At 41.9% G+C, this 12,983-nt stretch overlaps 1 pseudogene; it reads left to right on the forward strand.

Annotated features, from left to right (window-relative positions):
* The window catches only part of LOC144683197 (sodium- and chloride-dependent neutral and basic amino acid transporter B(0+)-like), a 76,357-nt pseudogene that overhangs the window by 38,337 nt on the left and 25,037 nt on the right, over nucleotides 1–12,983 (forward strand).

A 12,983-nucleotide genomic window follows, 5' to 3' on the forward strand; every position in this document is an offset into this window, starting at 1 on the left:
GAAACACACAGCCCTGGTGAACAATTCACTGTATTACTGAGGGGGTGCTGCATTGTCAGAGCTGGAGACTGTTCTGGCATTCGGTAGTTACAATGTAGTGGGAATATCAAAAGCATTCCGAATGTGGAAATGTATTCCCAAAACTGACACGCACAGACTGATCAGCAGGAAGGTAGTCGGGAGGTTGTAAGAAACCACAAAGGACACAAACAACTTGGATCTGAGGATGAGCAGCAAGTGTGAACATTGTGAATAATGACTGCCTCCAAGTATTCACAAGAGCAACAAACCCTCTCCAGACAAACATATCCCAAGTAAAATCAATGACTTTCATGTAATTTATGAAGAAGTCAAAGACAGTCTAAATAGGCTTAAAGCATGTAGGTCCTCAAGCTGCATGGTGTGTGGGCCAGCGCACTGAGAGAGAAAAAGGAGGAGAACTGTGGAGCAGTGACAATCATTGTGATGGAGACAGAGAACACTGGAGTTAAAAGTGGATACTTGGGGACAGTCATCATTTCATAATTTGCACAATTTCTGCTCATCCTCAGATTCAATTATGTTTGAGACAGAAATTTACCAAAGTTTCCATTATTGCACAGCAAGAGAAAATTTCAAACGATATCCTGCTGCTTTAAAATGCACAGTGTAAATCTGATTCACAGGCTGATAATGAAGGTGAGTTTCACCTCTTTAGCCCAGCTCTGGAGAAGGGTCAGTCAGTCCCACATCAGCATTGTAGAGTATTAGCCAAATGGAAAAACATCAGAGCCAACACATACTTCATGAATGTTGTAGAAAGAGCTGAGGAAGAAACTGAACCAGGCTTAGGAATTGTATTAGACCCAACGCTAAACATGTGCAACCAATGTAGATTTCAGTTTTTTTTCATTCATGGAGTATGTGCACCCCAGCATTTATTCCCCACCCCTAATTGCTCTTGAGAAGTTGGTGGTGAGCCACCTTCATCATCTGCTGCAGTCCATTAATGTAGCTGATAGGAAGGGAATTCCAGATTTTTAACCCAGTACCAGTGAACAAATGATGATATATTTTCAAGTCAGGATGGTGTATGAATTGGAGAGGAACTTGCAGGTGGCGGTGTTTGCATGTGCGTAGTCCTGTGTTCTTCTAAGTGGTAGGGAAAGCAGAGATAGAAAGTACTGTTACTGTTGAATGCGCCTTGGCGAGTTGATGTGGAGGGGGTGAATGTTTAAGGTGCCGCATGGGGTGCCTAAAAAGTAGGCTGCTTTGTCTGATCGTATTGAGCTTCTTGAGGTCAGCAGTAACAAAGCCAAAAAGGCTGTTCACCTACATCACCACAACAGTAGGATATAAATCAGAGGAGGTGATCATCAAACTTTACAGTGCTCTGGTCAGACCCCACCTTGACCACTGCATCCAGTTCTTCCAAAGAGAGGCAGATATTCAAACACTGGAGGCTGTGATGAGAAGAGCTACATGGCTGATCCCCAGTGTCAGGATTTTGAGTTATGAGGAAAGACTGGAAAAATTGGATATGTCAGCCTGGAGATCGGGCACCTGAGAGCTGAATGTAAGTTTGCTAAAGATTTTAGAAATAGCTAATCTATGGAGCTAGGGAGCATGTCTTCAAAGTAGGAAAGGTAATTTTAGAGCTGATATCAGGAAATTCTTCAACACACAAAGAATGACCCACATGTGGAACTAATTTCCTCATCGAGAAGTGGAGGATAATGTTTTGACATCATTCACATTCTACAATAACAGGATGTTAGAATCTCAGTAATGGCTGAATATAGATGGACTGAATGGCCTTCCAATTCTTATGCTATGGTCTCTAAACTGGCTACTGCATTCACCCACATAATCATCATAATGGAGCAATATATGTCAATTGAACCAGAAACGGCAGATGCAATTTAATAAAGGGAAATGTAATGTAAAATTCAGCAGAGGGAAAGCTGATGTGGAGTATGTGCTAAATAGGAATGTGGTTGAGGTATTGGGAAGGGAGAGAGATCTTGGAGATTTTCATGGACATGTCACAAATATCATTACCACAATGTTCCCAAGCAGTTAAAACAGAATACAAGGTACATCAAAGAGCTTAACATATAAATCCGGAGAGGTATTTGGTCCTAGTGAGATCACATCTGGAGTACAGCATGCAATTTTGATCTCCATATTTAAAAATAATGTTTAGTTATTGTGGGAGTGCAGAGAACTGCAATGCAGTTGATGCCAGGACTTAAGGGAATGATGAAAAATTGAGCAGACAAGTTAGAATTGTGTTTTTGGTAATTGAGTAAAAGCAATTTTTTCAAATCCCATTAAACCCTTATTTTGAATGTTAGGGTGTTAAGGTTTTCCCATGTAACATTTTCTAACTTTTTATTTAATTTTAGGCTGGGATTTACTGGATAAATTTACTGGATCATTTCTGTGCAGGATTGATCCTCATTATAACTGCTCTGCTAGAACTCATCGGTCTAAGCTGGATCTATGGTAAGTAAAACAGGAAAAAACATAAACAAAATCAAATAATTACGTTAAAATTTTCTCGTGTGGATCTCCCTGTCTCTTCGGATAATAAATGACAAATGAATCAGCTGATATGATGTAGATAGTCCTTCACATCTGAAGGTGATGAGAATTCAAGTTCTGTCCTTAATTGTCAAAATCTTTTCCCATTTGGTGGCAGAAGGACAGAAAAAAAACCTTTGCATCTTTCACCAGTGATACCTGCATATGAGGTGACAGTTGCTTGTTGTTGGGGTCACTTTGGCTGCAGCATTTTCCTCAATTGTTGATGGGGATGTTGTTCAAACATTTTCAACCTGGGTTTAACAGTTTACCACTTGACTCAGTCAGTTACCAGTTTCTCCCAACTCTCAAGGCAGATATAACAACAGGACAGGTCTAGCCTCAGTGTGTTCATGATGTTTCTTCTGACCTCCTGGGATCCATTTGCTCTTCTTCAACTCCTGACAAAAGACTCACTTGGATTGTCCATCCTCCCCATTTTGATAACAGGGGCCTGTCCATCTCAACACAGATCTGAAACATAAGTCTTCCCTCGAGTGAGTTCTTCCCCAGAAGGAGAAACAGCTCAGACCAGTATTCTTATTTCCCAGTTTTTACTGGTGTTCCATTTTAAGGCATACAAGACCAGTTCAGACCAGTACTCTTATTTTCCAGTTTTTACTGGTGTTCCATTTTAAGATATACAAGACCAGTTCAGACCAGTATTCTTAATTCCTAGTTTTTACTGGGTTTTTTTTCACTTCTGGGTTGGGATTTGTACAAACATTTTACTTTCACAGATTATCAGGTTGATGATGGGGAACGATTCACTGTGAAATCCTGCATGATCCTTTCTCTGATTTAACCTGTTCATTAGTGATACCCAGCACGAAATGAACTTCTACAGTAAACAAGCTGCCCTGAAGACTGGACAAACCAAGTGACTGTGTCTCTGCTTTCTTGTTGTTCACAGGGGTAAACAGATTCATCAAGGACATTGAGATGATGATTGGGGAAAGGAATTGGCTCTTCTGGCTCTGGTGGAGAGTGTGTTGGATTTTTACCTCTCCATGTCTGCTGACAGTAAGGAGATGTTACATCTTTTGGTGATTAAACTGAAAATAATCACCGCAGATAACCTCTCATTCTTTATTTGACCTGGGTTTGTGCATTCATTTTAGGTAATCTTAATCTGGTCCTTAGCAACATTCGTTCCACCAACATATGGACCTGTTGAGTACCCTGTCTGGGCAATAGCACTTGGCTGGTGTATGATAATGTTCTGTATTATATGGATCCCCATTGTCGCTATTGTGAGAGTTGTCCAAGCTGAGGGCTCCACCTTGTACCAGGTAAGGAAATCTTTGAATGATTGTTGCAATATGCCTAAAATGCCATTCACTATAAAGGAAATGTGTCATGCGAATCGGTTTTAGTTTCACTTTTGCTTTTCAACGGAGCATGCATGCACACACAAACACACACACACACATGCACAAAGCTCTGATGTCTTCAAGCTTTATGTCTCTGTATAAATGTTCCCATGTACCTAGTCTCAATAAGTGAACCCACAAAATGTTTACCCAATCCCTTATGAGTGATTGGAGCTGGGTATCATCAATGTACATGTGAAAACTGATGGATAATGTGCCACCCCTAGACTGGACAATGCCATTGCTCTCTTGGCTGGCCTCCTATCTTCCACCCTCCATCAACTTGAGTCAATCCAAAACTCTGCTTCAAGTACTTGAACTGCCACTAAGTTGTGTTCACTCATCATACCTGGTCTCGTGGACCTACATTGACCTTTGGCAATGCTTCAGTTTTAAATTCTCATTCCTGTTTCAAATCTCCCCAAGCTCCTGCTATCCCCTACATCTGTAACCCCCTCCAGATATACAAGCTTCTCAGGTCTCAGAGCGCCTCCAAATCTGGCATCCTGCACATACCTAATTTTAATTGTTCCATCATTGATTTTGTAATGGTGTTAATTACAGAACATATCTGTTAAGGAAGTCCTTGTAGTTCTCTGCATGTTAATAGCAAGTTTTTATTAACTACTTGTAACTATATACATATGTACAGTGAAGGGTACCTGCAAAGAGCTGTGTCCATGTCTAAGCCTTAACACATCTCTGGCCAACACCACCCTGACCCGAGGTCTGGGTCATGTGCCTTCTTACATCACTATGCAGTGCTGTACCCAGTCCCACATTAACCCTATGTATATACCAGACCCTTATACTACAATTGGCAGATGTGCTTTCGACTACCTAAACCCTAAGCTCTGGAATTCCCTCCCTAAACGCCTTTGCCTCTCTACCTCACTTTCCTCCTTTCAAGATGCTCCTTAAAACCCATAGCTGATAAAGATTTTGGTCGTCTGCCTTATTATCTGCTTCTGTGTCTTAGGGCAGAAATTTTCGCTCAGCGGGTGGGCGCATGCCCGACCCGCTCGAGCGTGAAATAACGCACATTGACGTCGGCCGAGCTTGCCAATGTCAACGCACAGTCGCACGATAATTCAGTTGGCGGGCGTGCGCCGGTGTTGGCAGCGCACCCGCCGACAATTAAAAGTTCTGTTAAGGCCTTTAAATAATCAATTAAGCTACATTTTTCACTGCCCATCCAACCTAACGGTTGGTGGGCAGACGCATTATTTTGGAAACTTCATCTGTGGGCAGTGGGATGAGAGTTCCAAAGACAAATAAAAATAAAATAAAAGTTTTACAACTGAGTTAATAATATGTCCCTGCTCATATGGCAGGGTCACATGAGGGGACATGTTTTATTACATTTTTATTTTCTTTATTTTTTTTTCATATCTCTTCATCTCTGTGCCTCAGTGATACTACCCAGGAGTTGGTAAAGCTGAGTTATTTAAAAATTCCAGAGGGAAACTTTAAACAACTGTCATAACCTATATTTTTAAGTGGTATGTTTGTGATGCAGCTCTAAATTCAGGAATCAGACCATCAGTTCTCGAGAGGTGTTATATTAAGCTAAATGAAACATTTTATTAATTTACACAAGTTAAATATATACACATGGCTACAAATTACTACGATCATAAGTGTTAACAATTTCCCAAACTAATCTCCACTAAAGCAACAACAGCCCATAAACTTAAGCAGACACCAGGCAAAGCATTTTCACCTTACAAATTCAAAATGAGGTTCTTTTCACTTTGGTTCCTGTGGAGAGAGTTGGAGGCTTAAAGCTGCTTTGATCTTACATTATCTCTGCCCTACACACAAGAAAATTGCTATCGGTTATATCCAGCACATCTTGTTGGATATAAACTCTCATTGTATCACCAGCCTCTTTGAACTCCACTTCTTCTAACAATAAAACCCTTTTCATAGTACCATTTTTATTAGTAATATAAACATTGCTTGGCCTCCGATAGCTAGGTGCCAGATTTCACCCCACTTCTTGAATGCTCTATTCAAAAAATGCAAATACACTCTACCTCTCTTACATCTCAAAACTAGTACACATCAAAGCACCCAGACTAGCTGGCTTTAATCCAATTAAGACACACCCATAGACTAACCCTCTATTTTAAATAAAATAATTTCCAATAATATTATTTACATTAATAGTTTCATGACACTCAGGGAGATTATGAAGCGCGAAGTTTGCACTTGGCCTGCTCGCCCTCCCCGCGCCCCCACCCCACACACAGACAGCGCTCAGTGCTGCCACTTGCGTTTCATGCTGGGCAGGCCTTAATTGGCCCGCCAACGTGAAATCGCGGTGTGGTGCCGATCGCGGGCTGCTGTCAGCTTCCCAACCACCCCCACCAAGGCTGCCCACCAAGGGCAAAATTCTGCCCTTCATGTCAAAAATATTTATTGATAACACTCTTGTTTAGAATCTTCGATCGTTTTACTACATTAATGAAGCTTGTTAATGCAACTTGTTGTTTGCAATAGGTTCTTTGCTGATTAGAGACACATGATTACGGCTCAGAGCAGTTAAAGATTTTTTTAAAATTCAGGAAAAGTGGGTGTCGCTGGACTGTTTGGCATTTTATTGCCCATCCCTATTTGGTCCTAAGTAGGTTTTTGTGGGGCTTTGTTCTTGAACCACTTTAGCCTGTATTGGGATTGTGCTCCCACAGTGCCAACAGTGCACAATGCGTCTCCAGAATGAACAATCTGAGGGTACGTAAAAGCTAATTATAATAGATTAGTGATGTGTCCTCTGTCAAATAGGGGTCTTTTAGATGTGGAAGCTATTTCATTCAACAACTGCTTAAATTGATTTGGCAGTGCCTGGAGCAAAATGTTTTCAACAGTGATTATTTTGATGTAATAAACATTTTTCAGTGTGTCTCACGGCCAGTACACTGCCTTAGAGATTAGAGTTCAGACATGGGAGTATAATCTGTTTGATAAACATACAGACTAAATATTTTTAGGTATAATATAAATTACTATGTGTTGGATCTAACTACAGCTTAATCTGATTAGGATCACGGATTTTTTTCTAGTTGAATGATAATGGTTGGTTAAAATCCAGCAGAAATAATTAAACTTTCATTTTTATTTTCACAGAAAATTTCTGCCGCTTGCACATCAGCTCCTGATTGGGATCCGTACTTGGAACAACACAAAGGGAAAAGGTACAGACACAGGCCTGATTCTACAGAAGCCTCTAACTGTGTGCAACTTCTGGCCACTCCTGAGATGTAAAATTTTGAGGGAAAATTTCTGCTTGGTAAACAATTTTCCTGTAACTCCACCACCATTCTGACATACTCCACTCTAGCTGCAATGCATATTCCCTGGAGCAGTCAATCATTCTACCAGGACCCAGATACAACTTTGTCTGAAGTTTCCTCTGCCCACTTCATACATGGACATCAATTTGAGGCAGAATGTGGTGGGGTAGAATTCCTGAGCGTCGGAGTTCCTGTGTCATGAACCTTCAGTCGTGCTCCTACCTGAGACAATTCCAGTCACTGTACATTGTGCACAAGAGCTCCTGCTCTCCTAACAGCTCCCACCTACAGTATGCAGTGGCTGGGTTCTCTCTCATTGACACAGAGGGATCTGATCCACTTTGATTTTTGTCACCCAGTGCTGACACACTGACACAAAACACTGGCTGTCCATGTGTAATACTGATGGTCAGTGTATCTGCTGACACAGTTCAATCATAGCTTGTTGACTGGTCCTAACTCTCCCCAAGGAACTGAATGACCGGACCATTAAATGTCATTTGATGAATTACTTCCTGCTCTACTTTTCAGGTTGCAACTAGCATTCTTCATGCTCATTTCATAGATAGTTTACTGTGTTATAATCTGTAAAACTGCACTGTACATAGATTTAATGTGCTTTAATCACTTTAGAACAAGCTCAAACTGGCCTCAAGAGCAGCAGCATTCAGCTATAAAACTTATAGTGGAAAACATTAACAGGACAATTTTACAGTGTCAACCATATAATGATAACAGTCAATAATAAATCTGGCACCTGTACATTGGCCATCACCAAAAATATTTTCATATCGGCAGTAAACCCATCCAATCCCAATTACAATGGTCATGATTGAAATGATCTGTGACACAATCAAACCAGTCCATGGGACAGTCCCAGCAACCATCTCAATCCCTCTCCCTTACAGCTGTCTGATGCTGAACCAGATTGTTATAAGCCTTGGTATCATATTTGACCCTGAGATTGGCTTCCAGCCAAATATCCGGACCATTAAGACCTTCTATCTCCACCTCATTAACATTGCCCGACTCATCAGGCAAACTCCAGCAGAAATCCAGTAGAGTGTGGAAACAGCTTGTTATGGGGGAACCTAAGGATAAAACATCTCCCAGGGGCTCAGATATAGTTAGAGCTGAGACAAAATAACTGGTTGCCAAGGCCATCATTTGTCCATGCACTAACATTGGAATGTTTATGAGCTGATGGGTGTCAGAGCATGGGAAGCCAAAGATTTTGAGAGCTTGATCTGGCTCAATGGTTCAATGGTGGCTTTTATATTAGGGCTGTTCAAATAATTGTGGGATAATAATTGGGTTAAAGTGGTCTCCATAGACATTGATGTTAACATAAAATATGAAAATAGGATCCCTGGGTGAGGAGAGCGAGATATTCCAGTCAAAGGAGGTTTGAGAATATCCTGTGCATGGACCCTAGAACAGGTTAGCAGAGGGCCTTAGGTATACATGCCACATTGACTCATGGGATCAGGGAATATTTATGTGGAGATCACGCTACTATCCAGAGTGTAATGCGAATGCTGCCATGCTTTGATATTGCTGTTCAGCCATTACATTGCATCAAGTCTTACTGACACTGAATAAATCGGTTCATCCAATCCAGGACTAGTGAACCGTATGTTTTTCTGTCTATTTAGCTCATGTATCATATCTAAATAAACTGCTTTAATCTTACTAAACTGCTATAAAATCACCTATGATGTTGATCCCCTTTTTAGGTAATCTGTGACTCATGGATCAAAATCTTACACTAATCATATTAATAGTCGCTTGGTAGGACAAAACTTGAGTGTTGCTGATAAAAGAGACATGTTGTCAAAGCTTCTCATCTTGCACTCATCAGGAAAATTCTCAAGAATACCAAATGTAATGAGTCACAAATGAGGGTTATCAACTCAAATCATTTCAGAGTTTGGGAAAAGAGGATTCTGTTGCCCTAAATTCCAACACGAGGCTCCAAAATTCCCTCCCCCAAGCTTCTTTACCCCTCTTTCTTCCTTTAAAATGTTCCTTAAAAACTTATCTCTTTAATTAAGCTTTTGGCCATCAGTCCTTCAATCACCTTATGTGATTCAGTGTCAAATTTTGCTTTATAAAGTTCCTGTGAAGAATCTTGGGATGTTTTATTACATTAAGGTGCTAGAGAAATACCAATTGCTATTCTTGTTGTTGAAGAAATTTCTTCTTACCTCAGTCCTAAATTGCTGACCGCTTATCCAGAATCTATTACCCCTAGCCCTGGTATCCTCAACCAGGGGATACAACCTCTTGGTATCTAACTAGTCAAGCCCCCTTAGAACATTATGGAGGTGAATTTTTTTCAACTCCAGTAGTGCGAACCAGCCTCAAAGTGAATCGGTAGCCAATTTTTTACTGTGCCAGTTTTATATTTTCCATTGACTTGAAAAATATTGCCAAGATTTTTAATCACCAACCAATTAAAAATTGTATTAATACTCAGAAAGGAGTCTCCAAAAGAAGTTAATGCAGTAAAATCGCAATGAGTCAAACTCGGATGACATGAAATTCCAGTTATGTTGAAGTTGTCAACTGTTCCTGCTGGCAGAATAGCAAATCCTATAGAATAATGCCTGTGCTGAGTTGAAATTCCACACTGGTAACTCCGGATTATCCAAACTAGTCTACGCTCATCATATGACCATGCTGACCAATCAGAATGGAGTTAGATCACACAAAGGGGGATGTGAGAAAGCTCTGGCTGGTAAAAGTAGGGAAAATCCCAAGATATTCTATAAGTATATCAATGGGAAGAGGATAATCAGGGAAAGAGTAGGGCCCATTAGGAAGCAAGGGGGCAATCTATGGGTGGAGCCAGAGGACATCGCTAGAGTGTTGAATGAATACTTCACATCCGTCTTCACCTAAGGGAATGAGGATGAAGGTATCGAACTCGGGGAGAGAGACTGCGAGGTTCTTAAGCAAATTGATATAGGGAGTGACAAGGTATTGGCAGGCTTAAAAGTGGACAAATCTCCAGGTCCGGATGATTTGTGTCCCAGACTGCTGAGGGAGGCAAGGGAGCAGATCACAGGGGCTCTGACCCAAATTTTTAATTCCTCTCTGGCCACGGGGGAGGTGCCAGAGGACTGGAGAACAGCTAATGTGGTTCCGCTATTTAAGAAGGGTTGTAGAGATAAGCCAGGGAACGACAGGCCAGTGAGTCTCACGTCAGTGGTAGGGAAACTATTGGAGAAAATTCTGAAGGAGAGAATCTATCTCCACTTGGAGAGGCAAGGTTTGATCAGGAATAGTCAGCATGGCTTTGTCAGAGGAAGGTCATGCCTAACAAATTTGATTGAATTTTTTGAGGAGGTGACCAGGTGTGTAGATGAGGGTAGTGCAGTTGACGTAATTTATATGGATTTTAGCAAAGCCTTTGACAAGGCCCCACCTGGGAGACTTATAAAGAAGGCAAATGCACATGGGATACAGGGTAATTTGATAAGGTGGATTCAAAATTGGCTTAGTTATAGGAGACAGAGGGTGATGACAGAAGGATGCTTTAGTGACTTGAAGTCAGTGTCCAGTGGCATACCACAGGGATCTGTGCTCGGTCCCCTTTAATTTATCATTTATATAAATGACATAGATGACTATGTGGGGGGGTAGGATTAGTAAGTTTGTGGATGACACAAAGATTGGCCGGGTGGTTAACAGTGAGGTTGAGTGTCCTGGGCTACAGGAAGATATAGACGGGATGGTCAAATGGGCAGATAAGTGGCAGATAGAATTTAACCCTGAAAACTGTGAGGTGATACACTTTGGAAGGAGTAATTTGACAAGGAAGTATTCAATGAATGGCATGACACCAGGAAGTTCTGAGGAACAAAGGGACCTTGATGTGTGTGTCCATAGATCTCTGAAGGCAGTGGGGCATGTTAGTGGGGTGGTGAAAAAAGCATATGGGATTCTTGCCTTTATCAATCGAGGCATAGATTACAAAAGTAGGGAGATCGTGTTGGAGTTGTATAGAACCTTGGTGAGTCCACAGCTGGAGTACTGTGTGCAGTTCTGGTCGCCACATTATAGAAAGGATGTGATTGCACTGGAGGGTTTGCAGAGGAGATTCACCAGGATGTTGCCTGGGATGAAACATTTAAGTTATGAAGAGAGGTTAGATAGACTTGGGTTGTTTTCGTTGGAGCAGAGAAGGCTGAGGGGCAACCTGATCGAGGTGTACAAGATTATGAGGGGCATGGACAGGGTGGATAGGGAGCAGCTGTTCCCCTTAGTTGAAGTGTCAGTCACAAGGGGACATAAGTTCAAGGTGAGGGGCAGGAGGTTTAGGGGGTATGTGAGGAAAAACCTTTTTACCCAGAGGGTGGTGACAGTCTGGAATGCACTGCCTGGGAGGGTAGTGGAGGCAGGTTGCCTCACATCCTTTAAAAAGTACCTGAATGAGCACTCGTCACATCATAACATTCAAGGCTATGGGCCAAGTGCTGATAAATGGGATTAGGTAGGTAGGTCAGGTGTTTCTCACGTGTCGGTGCAGACTCGATGGGCCGAAGGGCCTCTTCTGCACTGTGAGATTCTGTGATTCTGTGATTCTGTGAAGAGCATGAAATCATGGAGCACTGGGAGTATCAACATTGGACATTGAGATCTCCCTGTGAAAGGACATGTAAAACCTGCAAGTGTGGCTAAACCTCTGAAAAAGTTAAACATGTTGTCCATTGGAGAGAAGGTGAAGTTGATACAGCAAATGGAAAACAGCAGCATGAAATGGAAAACGGGTATCGCAAAGGAGTGGGAGATTCCACCATCGAGTTTTTCCACCATTATGAAACATAAGGCGAACACCTTGGAACAGTTCACACAAGCAGGTCTTCTCTCAGCAAGGAAGACAATGAAAACGGCAACTTTCCCAACATTGAAAAAGCTCTGTTAATGTGGTTCAAGGCAGCCCGAGCAGACAATGTTCCCATCTCTGGACCAATCCTGCAGGAAAGGGCAGTCACCCTGGTGAAGAAGCTGGGCTACAAGGAGTTCACCTGCAGCGATGGATGGCTGGACCGATTCAACACAAGACATGGCGCAGTAAATGGTAAGGGTGCAAGGGGGTTGCACTAGCAATGGCAGGTGATTGACTCCAAAATGATCTTGTGCACATCTTGAACAAGTATGCACCACAAGATAATTTTAACGCAAACGAAACTGAACTGTTTTACCGTCTCTTGCCAGAATGCCCTTTGACATGAACTTGTAATGGTGGGAAGTGGAGCGTGGAACATGTCACTGCTCTGACAACCATGGAAACTTACACAGAGGTGGACGACGCTGTATGACAGAACTGATAGATGATGCAATTGTAGATGCCGTACATTCTTTAACTAAAGAGCCTGAGGAGACCCACTTACTCGCCCACCTGCTCCCCCAGCTGAAGCTGCAAAGGCCGTAGAGTTGCTCCAGGATTCTGCACTGCAGAACCTGATGAGTGGTTGGGAGGGGATCTCATGATTGATACACAAACCGGCTATCTGAGTAAAGGTTAAACAGGATGTCCTGGCAGCGATGAGCTCTAAGGTGACTTCATAGGCAAAAGGAGTGCAGCCGACTAACTGAGTGAAGACTTGTTTGAGTTTGGTGAGAGGTGAGTTTTAAGTGCTAATTTTGTTCTTAAATTTTGCTCTTAAAATCTAACCTAGTCTGTAATTAGCAGTAACTGGAAAGTACTGTGTAAGTAGGCTAAGTTCTTTCTTATGTACAG

The sequence above is a fragment of the Cetorhinus maximus genome, chromosome 8 (genome assembly GCF_964194155.1).
Source record: "Cetorhinus maximus chromosome 8, sCetMax3.hap1.1, whole genome shotgun sequence".
Lineage (NCBI taxonomy): Eukaryota > Metazoa > Chordata > Chondrichthyes > Lamniformes > Cetorhinidae > Cetorhinus > Cetorhinus maximus.